A 10432-nucleotide genomic window follows, 5' to 3' on the forward strand; every position below is an offset into this window, starting at 1 on the left:
TTCCTGATAATTTACTCACCCCCATGTCATCCAAGATGTTTATGTCTTTCTTTCTTCAGTTGAAAAGAAATTAAGGTTTTTGATGAAAGCATTCCAGGATTATTCTCCTTATAGTGGACTTCAATGGACTCCAAACGGTTGAAGGTCAAAATTAGTTTCAGTGCAGCTTCAAAGAGCTCTACGCAATCCCAGACGAAAAGATTGTTCATTTTCTAAAAAAAAAATTAAAATTATATACGTTTTAACCACAAACGCTCGTCTTGAACTAGCTCTCTTCTTCTTCTTCTTCTTCTTCTTCTTCTTCTTCTTCAGGTCAAAGTTTGAACTAATTGTGAGTGAGATTAACTACTAATTGCAGGGGACTGAATTAAAATGAATTGTATTCTGCTGGTCATGTGATCTCAACATGGCAGCCACCATAAGACGGTCCACCCTTATGTACAATACAACTTTTTCTACAGTAGGCTTCTAATATGGAGTCTTCATTTCATATGAGCGTACAAATAATTTCTTTAGGTGTAAATTGTTTAAAGGCACAATATTTAAGATTTTTGGATTAAAATATCCAAAAACCACTAGAACAATGTTATATATTTTGTTGACTTGTGTACTTACAATATCCCAAATGTTTCCAATAATGGTTAAATCCAGAGAAATAAGCAATTTTAACCAGGACACGGACCGTGTCTGTGCGTCGCCTATCAATGACATCATACCAGCGTTACCCTCGGTTTTATTTTGTAGAAACCATGGAAACACTAAAGACGCTTTAATATATTATGTGTTTTATTGGACAGGTGAGCAACTGTTTGGATACATTCATCGACAGAAATCTAATCATGTTATATAGCTCAACACAGTAAGTCTTATTGTTTAAATCTCGTTTTCTTGATTTTACCATGAGTACCATGTTTTACCATGCCTAATATCGATCTAGCTTACTGCAGTGTGCAACAAGTGTCTCATGGTAGCCACCAAGTGAACACACAAAGTAGCATTATAACAACTTTCAACACACAAATGTATCTAATATAATAAACAGCGCTGCTTTACCCCACATACTCATGATCGGAAGAAGCAGAGGCGGTCGTCTGCGGCATCATAAAAGCTCCACTGTTCTCTAGCTGTTTGTCACGCATTAGCAATCACTCCAGCGTCCTCGTTCCACTCCAATGGCTTTTAGCCCAGCCCTGCTTCATACTACAGTAATGTTAATAAATCTTTAATACATTAGCTCATCCATTAATATGAGTCTTGTCAGATTCTCCCATGATTCTGACACCTCCCATGATTCTGCAAAATCAAGCCATCATCAAGCTACGCCTTTGTTTTGAATAAGTGACCTCTAGCAGTGAAAAATTACATATTGTGCCTTTAAGTGAAAAACATGAACATTCATTTTAACAATCTGGTAAAATATAATCATGTCACAAAATGTTTTGCATGTGGTTTGTATGTGTATGTGGTTGCATGTGGTTTGTACTCTGGTTTACTGGTGTTGAAATATATAACGTGACAGTGGTGCCCATTTTTTCATATGTGAGGCCCCTTTCCTGCAGGTGGTCTCTCTCTCAGGGCCTCCACCTCACCAGGCCTCAGGAAAACTGTCTTTCAGGTCATCCTGTCCCATAGCATGTATAACTGCTGTATGTTGTTTCATTTGAAAAAGAAGTACATACCTTCAACTTTAGCATACCTTTAAAAAAAGAGTACTTAACACCTAAAGTGTATGTAACATATTTATGAAATGGAGTGAGAATTAACCTTTTATTTAATTAACATTATATTATCTGTGTGTCGTTTTTTTAAATAACATTTTAACATTTAAAATACACTACACACGCATATTCAATACAATTAAGCACACTTCTTTTTCACAAGGGATGTATTTTAAAAATCACATTTAATAAGGACAGTGCATCTTACTGACAATGCAACAGTATTTTAATGCTATTAAAATGCCTTGATGATGGGTTAAAATGGGGTTTCAGCTAAACCAACACATATGCTACATATTCTTATTCATGCACAGGATATATCAATGACCTTTTTCATAAGAGAGAGAGTATGGCTTGGCAGCAATTCACAGATTAACAAGTATTCAAGCCATGCACCACATGAGAGTCTCAGTGACACACAGGAAAGGTGTGGCCTCTATAAAGAATATATGCTTTGCTGGACCCATGAGACTTTACATAAGTACTCCTTTAAGTGGAAGCATTAATGTGGGTTCAGAGATGACGCCGCAACACCTCTTAGACTCTTGGTTTGCGTGTGTGATGTGGAACACCGATGTGAGCCTGATTTATGATTAGAATTTATGACATTAGACACAAAGTACCCACAACATTCAGTTGTAGATGTGTTTGTTGGTGTCAAAATGACTGGCTTAGCTGTCTCACTCTTTACTCCTTTCGCTCTATATAGAACCCTGGGGCTCTGGACTCAATTTTAATGAACACTTTATACCAAAAATGTTCTATTTAAGGAGAAATGTCCTAAATGATTGCATAATACTTTAATGTTTAACAGGTTAATTTTTTTCTAATGATAAAGTGTGCTTACAAGTTGTTTAATTAATAACATTTTCTTAAAAATTAATTAAAACTAAATCCATAAAATGATCTCATGATGGTGTGATGGAATTTTTTAATTAATCATAACTAACATTTCTTTTTCCTTGCAGGTATAATATTTATATGCTTTTGAAACCTAAATGTCCCCAAACTTTAGGCCTAAGTCAGTGTGTGTCTGAATCATGTCCAAATATAAAGGGAAATGAAACTTAGGGACAGCTAGACAACCATCTAAATATAATAGCCCCATGATATTGAGTAACCAACGAACTAAAAATCACATGATTTGGGCAGATCTTGCTTTACCTAGTAACATGAGGGTTTGACATATGAAGAACCAATCATATTGTAGAATGCTTTGCCATGCTCCTATATAAACTGTTGTATTCTTTTTGCTGGTGGGATTCTCTGTGATTGATACGAGGTCCTCCGGCCGTGATTAAAGCATATTCTAAGGCATAGTCTGGAGTCTGTTTGGTTTTTAGGCTGCGCAGCAGACTAGACACTAGAGAATCTTACTTCCATACTCAAGTGACAGTGTTTAGGGGAGCACTAAAGATCTTATTCCCAAGTCCCCAGTGATAGTGCTCAAAAAGGGTTGAGATGTCGACCGACTCGAACAGGTATTGAAGTACGCTTAGTAGAGTATAAATTCCTAGGTGTCTGGGACACCCGGTTTAACTTAAGTCAGGTGCATAGGGGAAAATCTACCACAATGGGAACCCAAATCTCCAAAGCTAAGCATAGCCACTTAAAAAAAATTAAATAACATAATGCTGTCAATATGAAATACATACAAATACTCCTTATGTTGTTAAAATACATCATTTAGGGTTAGGGGACAGAATACAGTTTGTACTGTATAAAATTCATATTCATTATTTCTATGGAAAGTCCCCATAAAACATGGAAACCCACCGTGTCTGTGTGTGTGTGTGTGCTTAATGTATTTGTAAACATTTTAAGGAACGCTGAATATGAATGCATTTATATACAATAAAGGTTGGTTTAAAGCACTTAATTAATGACATTTTCTGATATTAAGTGAGCTAATCTAAAGTGATAATTATTTATGGTTATTAAGTTGTTAACAAAGCATTATCTAACTCTTTATATATGAGCTATAACACTTTTAGTGACATTGAATGAAGAACTCACTGTTTGTATATAGTCTATTAATGTATTAACTACAGTTTATAAACTATTAATTAACTATATAATCTAATAGTTTGCAAATTATTTATTAATGCTTTGTTATACTTATTATAAAGTGTTAGATTTTTCTAATAAGTGTAGTATGGATCAACACTAATAAATGCTTAAAGCGTTCACCCAAAAATTAAAATTCTGTGATCAAATACTCACCCTCATGTTGTTCCAAATCCTTAAGACTTTCATTAATTTTCTAAACAAAAATGAAGTTTTTTTTTAAGGAAATCTGATCGATTTCTGTACCCATTGATAGCTACACAACTACCACTTTGTCACTTTAAAAAGTTCAAAAAGAGACGTAAAATTAATCCATAACAATTGACCCTTCGCCGGGAGTTTGTTTGACAGGCAAATAACGCCGAATCTTCCATTTTGTCCGACAAAGCAGTCAGGAGAGTTAGTAGATTAACGTCGGTGGACTTGAACTTGAAACATGGTGTGTATTGACGTCTTTCCGCAGTTGAAACAACATTCCTTCTGATGTTCATTCATGTTTATTTGATGCTATAAATGAACTATTAGGAAGAGATAATCGGTTCACGAGCCGCGCTTGAACTGAGGCACTACAGCGATCTGTCATGACACATTAAAGAGCCACAAAACGGTATTTATTGTTTAAATTTCTTTAAAATGACAAAATTTGAAATGTTAAACTTTGTTTCATATCAAAAGTAACCTGCTCTGTCTTGTCTGTTGACTCGTTGTCAGTGTCCTCTTTTATGTATTTTTCACTGCGTGAGAACACGATGTGTGGCGAAAGATCAGCATGGCTTGTCAGACGTACCAACAGTAACTAAAGGGGGTGGGTCTTTGCGAACGGTCAATTGAGTGTTTAATCCAAATTTTCTAAAGAGACATGATCACTTTATATGATGAAAAGGCTTTTATTCACATATAAACATTGATCAGCGGACATACACAGAAGCTCAACCGTACTTGCTTGACCCACGAGAACAAACCTCACTGGTTCTTGCAGAAGCTCAAACGTGCTGCGTAACACACATAAATATGTACTTAAGTCCTGCTTAGGTGGGTCAAAAAGCACTCTAAAGTTCAGGTAATTGCATTTAATATCATTTAAACTATAATACATGTTCATTTAATTGCAATTATTATACACTTAAGTGTCTGTAAACATTGCATTCAGTTCGCACTTAAGTATATTCTTTTAAAGTATAGGCTATTATTTCCACAAAAAGAACTCTTTTTAAAAGCACACTAAAATGTACGTCAATGTCTATGTCCTAGGACATTTCATAGCATATGATATGCTAAGTAACTGCCTGTGTGATGGTTTGCTCAAATCCTGGCAGCAAGTGTGTTGTAACCAGGACAGTTTGTTACCAGGGCCACTCATATCCTAACAAACATATCTGTCCATAATGACCAGTGAATAGGTTCTTAAGACAAAGAAGCAATGGAAATGGACTGCAGGGTGGAGATACAGTTGTATGTTGCTCTGGTAACCAGCAGCAGGGGGAGGCTGTCTGTCTGTCACCTCTGTGTGCCTGGCTTTCACTGTCTCCATGTTGATCTGTGTTCTCCTCATTCAGCTGCATATAATCCTCAGAAAGTATTGCTCACTCAGCTCTTTCCACATAATCTTAAACAGTGGGTTTAATTTCATGGGACCAACCAGAAATGATTTCAAGCTGTGTGTAACAGCTGAGTATGATTTGGTCACTCCAAAATGTTCAGGGACAGCGGAAGGTCATTTTGATTGTGGTTTCAATGAAACGGCACATGTTAGTGGTGCTGTGTCGCAGAAGAGTAGCTCTGGCGCCTATTTGAAACACGCTGAAAATGTCCTTTTGAAATATGAGCTTTATGAAGCATCATAAAATAGAGTGAATTACTCATAGTTAAAAAAATTAACACTTCAGTATAGGGAACATGTATTCACTATTAACTACAATTTTTTCCTCAATTAACTCCTTTATTAATTTCCTGCCTATTAATAGTTAGTAAGGTAGTTTTTTTAGCATTTAAAATTAGGTACTGAGTAGAATTAAGGGATGTAGAATACTGTATGGTCATGCAGAATAAGGCATTAATATGTGCTTTATAAGTACTATTAAACAACCAATATACTAGTAATATGCATGCTAATAAGCAACTAGTTAAAAGTGAGAATTGAACCCTAAAATAAAGTGTTACCAAAACAAATTCTGTCAGGCTTGATGCAAGTTCCACATGCACTGATAGGGACTAAAATGGCTAAATGGATTCAAATGGCTTTATGTACTTTAAGCATGAAAATTTTGGATGCATTTGTCACGGGTTGCTTGAAGTAAAATCCAAAGGATGATGTGTGAAGCACAAAGAAAGATAATGATATATTTTAATGAACTCAAAGAGCAATAATACTACATATGAACCATAAACGTAACTTTAACACAAGACAATGAACAGAGGAGAACTGAAGGCTTAAATACTCTTGAGGAAGATCATCAACAGAACAGGGAACAGGTGAGAACTAATTAGGAACCATGAGAACTAAAGAAAGACTAGGGCTGTGTCTGAAATCACCCCCTATAGGCTACCCTTAAATAGGGCACTATTTGAGGGGACAACCATTTCTAGGGGTGGCCGAAACCATAGTGGACGATATCGAGTGTACACTAATGTACGCTCAACGACTAGAGAATACCTGTAATGCACTTTGAGTGTCACGTACCGAATTAATTCCCGTTTCTCGCCATAAGATGGCGCCCACATCTGAATCATTCATCCATCCATCCATTTTCCAAACTGTGTTGGTCCAATGTGGCTACAGCGTAATATAATACAAGTATAAATCAATTTTTAAGTGATTATTAAATTGTTAATTAAGGTTTATACATAGTTTCCATGAGAGAGTTCAAGATAAATATTTTTATCTTACTACTGGAGCTGCCAGTTTGTTAAGTTCCAAATGATTATTAAACAGCTGGAATGGGGCTGGTGATGTCCTCGTCGGCGAGGCAGATGGTAAAAGGCAAGTCATTTCGAACCAGCACCCACTCCACATACATGACGAAGCTCCCTTGACAACCATCAACGGAAAGGCGTGCCTTCGACCGATCATTAAGGCTGGTTTTGAAGAAAACAGGTAGCATGCGGTCGGGGAAGTGTGATTCTTGAGGGATCGATCCCCCTGCTCCAGCAAGAGGAGATGGACTGTGGGGATATCCATGAGTTAATAGCCTTTGAAATTGAATCTTAAGGACTTAAGGATCAAAGGGATGTGGATAGGCAAGCCATGTAATGCCAAAGTAAAGTAATGCCACAACTTACATTTGACGACGGTGTTCTTGTCATCATTTCTCCTGACAAAATCAAAGTAATGTCAATATTTCTAGCCATTGAATGTAAGCTTTTCCATATTCCAACCTAGCTTGCTACAAAGGTGACGTCACATGTATGCGCAAGTTTTGAAGATTATGAAAACGTATCTAGGAATGATTGAATTTTTGGTTTAAGGGGTTGAAGCAACAAAAATAACATACATTGTAACAAGTCATATTATTATTGAAATCTTATTAGTAATTAGTTACACTACTAGTTAATGCAAAACGTAGTATTACTGGAACACGTTACTAGTAACGCATTACCGCCCAACACTGGACAAGATTGTTTTTATTTCATATAATGTTTATTTTATTTCAAGTAATTAGTTGTTTTTTTTTTTAGGATTTTTAGTTAATGATAATAGCGCTGTTCCAAAGATGAACAAAAACTTACTGGCAAGTAAACATAAGGGCAAGTAAATGAAGTGAAATTTTTGGGTGAACTATCTCTTTAAGTCTTAGATTCAGACAGGGCGTGGAAGAAGACTTTGTTTGACTTATATGTTTGACTTATACGAAGAAAAAAAATAAAATGATATAAAATGTAGGACATGTGACATGACCTCCTTAAAGGACACAGTTAACCTTCTTTTCTTCATCCACATGGAAAAAGCACAGAGAACCCTAAGCTGACCAGCAGATCAGAGCACTTCAGTAATAAATAACTGTACAGCAATAAAGTTTAGAATATTTACACTGACTGCACTGCAGTTCTTTGTTCTTATCTCACGATGGTTCAGTGAGTGATCCATTAGGATCATTTACCAAACATGCTTGTCATAATAGCCTAGATTGCAATAAGATAGCAAAAGGTTATGCAAGAACCGTAGAACTGTGTGTTAGGTACAATGTACAGGCCAATGAAGGAAACCAAAATAAGAGAAATGTTACTGTAGTTTGAGAAACTCTGAGGCTACAGAGAAAAATTGAAACAAAAGCATAAAGCTGTTCAAGGATATGTCCTCCACTCACATCTTGGCAGTTGCTCAAATTTCAGCAGATCTTTTTACTATGTGAAAATATGGAAGTACAGATAGAGAAGATTTGCATAATTATGATGTGCCTATAGGTGTGCATGAGTTTGTGCACTTACTATCACATGATTTAGCAGAATACAGGAGGAGATAATTAACATGATTCAACACGCAGTTTGTAAAATTATGTTTTGGCAACCTGGGGCCGAATTTGTATTTGTATTTCGTTAGGGGTGTACTTTCATGCTCTTTTCTAAAAATCGTACATGTTAGTTTGAATCAAATCTTACAAATTCATACGAATTCACCACCAATTTGCCAAAAACTAAAATACAGTAGTTATATTTTCTCATGAGATTTTCCCCTATTATTTTGTGTTTAGAATACTATTACTTGCATACTGTGACGTATATACTTAGTACTGTCAACTTTTGTAATAGTATGTGAAACTGTACACAATGTACTGCAATAAACATCTCAAACAGTGGTGTGCTACATTGTTGTCACAATCTCATTACATACTTTTTTTTTTTTTTCTCCTTGTGTAAATCTCTTGGTGTTTCAATCATATAATGAATGGAAAGATGTTAAAACCCTTTTTAGTCTATTAGCCTACTTCTGATTTATCACAGAAATAGAAAGGTCAAGTTGAGTGCATTGTGGGATACTGTAACCCACAAAGTTGTTTAATGCTCGCAGAGAAAGATAAGAAGCGCTAATGCAACAAAAAGAATATGGTACACTGTAATGAATTGCTGTAAAAAATTACAGCAATATTTTACAGCCGCTGGCTGTATTTTAATAATACAGCATATTGCTGTAAACTGCAATGCATTCCGGGGGCGTGGCGGTTTGAATCAAATTTACAGAATATTGCTGTAAATTTCAAATATACAGAGGCATTGTGGGATCTCCAACGGTCGAGATTCGGGTAGCAGCAAGAGGAGTGATGAGTGATTTACAACTGTGGTGAGTGACTTATTTCATTTTCCCCCTCTGTCTTTGGTATCTATATATGTATCTACATTCGCGATTCATACTGGTAACCCCGGATTGACGCATCCTCCGTCCGCGGGGCGCGAAGCAGACTTGCGCGGGGTTTACCTCACGGGAACTTCGTGTTGATCAGCGTACTCGCTCGTGATTATTTTATGGTGTAAATCACATTTGTACAGGCAGACAGTCATCTGTTAACACGGGCCGAAACGAAAAAGCCTCGCGACGGGATCAGGCCGCTCACGGAGGATGTGTCACGTAAATTGGTGATGCTCTAAGCTGTAAACGTAACGAATGTGATGTGGACATTTGCTAACTTAAGGTAATTCGAACACTTTAATCTCTGTTTGATATAAAGTTTGCCTTGTATAGTTAATTTATTACCATAGCAAAACCAAATCTTTTTTTTAACTTGAAATGAAATGTGCTATTTACAGATATGTGTGTTTGTTGACATTTGAACAAACTGATCATCGTGAACTTGCCTTTTAGATATGTATTTTATATCTATTGAGGCCTTTAACACAATGTTTCTCAACTAGAGTAGAAATTTATTTTTTTAGGGTGAATGTTTTAGATGTCTCCCTATTTGACGCTGGCAAACGAAGTGTTTTGATTAGTGGGACATCTAAAACTTTCTGGGAGGTCCACATGGTACAATTTCAAAATCATGATTGCTAAAACCAATCTGAATTACATATTGTCTGTTTCCTGACCCTTTAGCCACTTTGTAGGTATTTATCCGGAGAAAGGAACAAAGACAATGAACAAAGAAAAGAAAAGTGCCATCTAAAACAACAGGCCAGACGGTTCAGAAGAAACGGGTTGCGGTCAACCCACATGTTGCCACTCTTCTGTGCAAAGTGATGGATTTTCAGTGGAATTTCTAAAATGTAAGAAACACACGAGATCTATTTTTCCTTTTATTATATAGGCTACTTTTAATATTCTATATCTCTCTCTGACTGTATCTCTCATCTCTCAATCTGTCTCTGACTGTATCTGTCATCTCTCTATCTGTCTCTGACTGTATGTCATCTCTCTGACTGTCTCTGACTGTATCTGTCATCTCTCTATCTGTCATATATGTATGCTTTATCTACTTATCTTTTGGTGCAGTGAATAATAGGAAATGTAGTTTCGTCACACAAGTCTGTTGCCTTATATACAGTACTGTTTAAATGAGCAGTGCTTTCTGGCAAGCTTTATCAGCATTTTGCTAATTGGTTACTTACATTTCACTAGTTGACTATTTCTGACTAGCTTTATCTTAGTTGGTTACACTTATAAGCAGGCTTTTTTTTTTTACCAACATTGGAGAAATTGTGAACAAATTAACTTTACA

The sequence above is a fragment of the Ctenopharyngodon idella genome, chromosome 7, assembly GCF_019924925.1.
Source record: "Ctenopharyngodon idella isolate HZGC_01 chromosome 7, HZGC01, whole genome shotgun sequence".
NCBI classification, from domain to species: domain Eukaryota; kingdom Metazoa; phylum Chordata; class Actinopteri; order Cypriniformes; family Xenocyprididae; genus Ctenopharyngodon; species Ctenopharyngodon idella.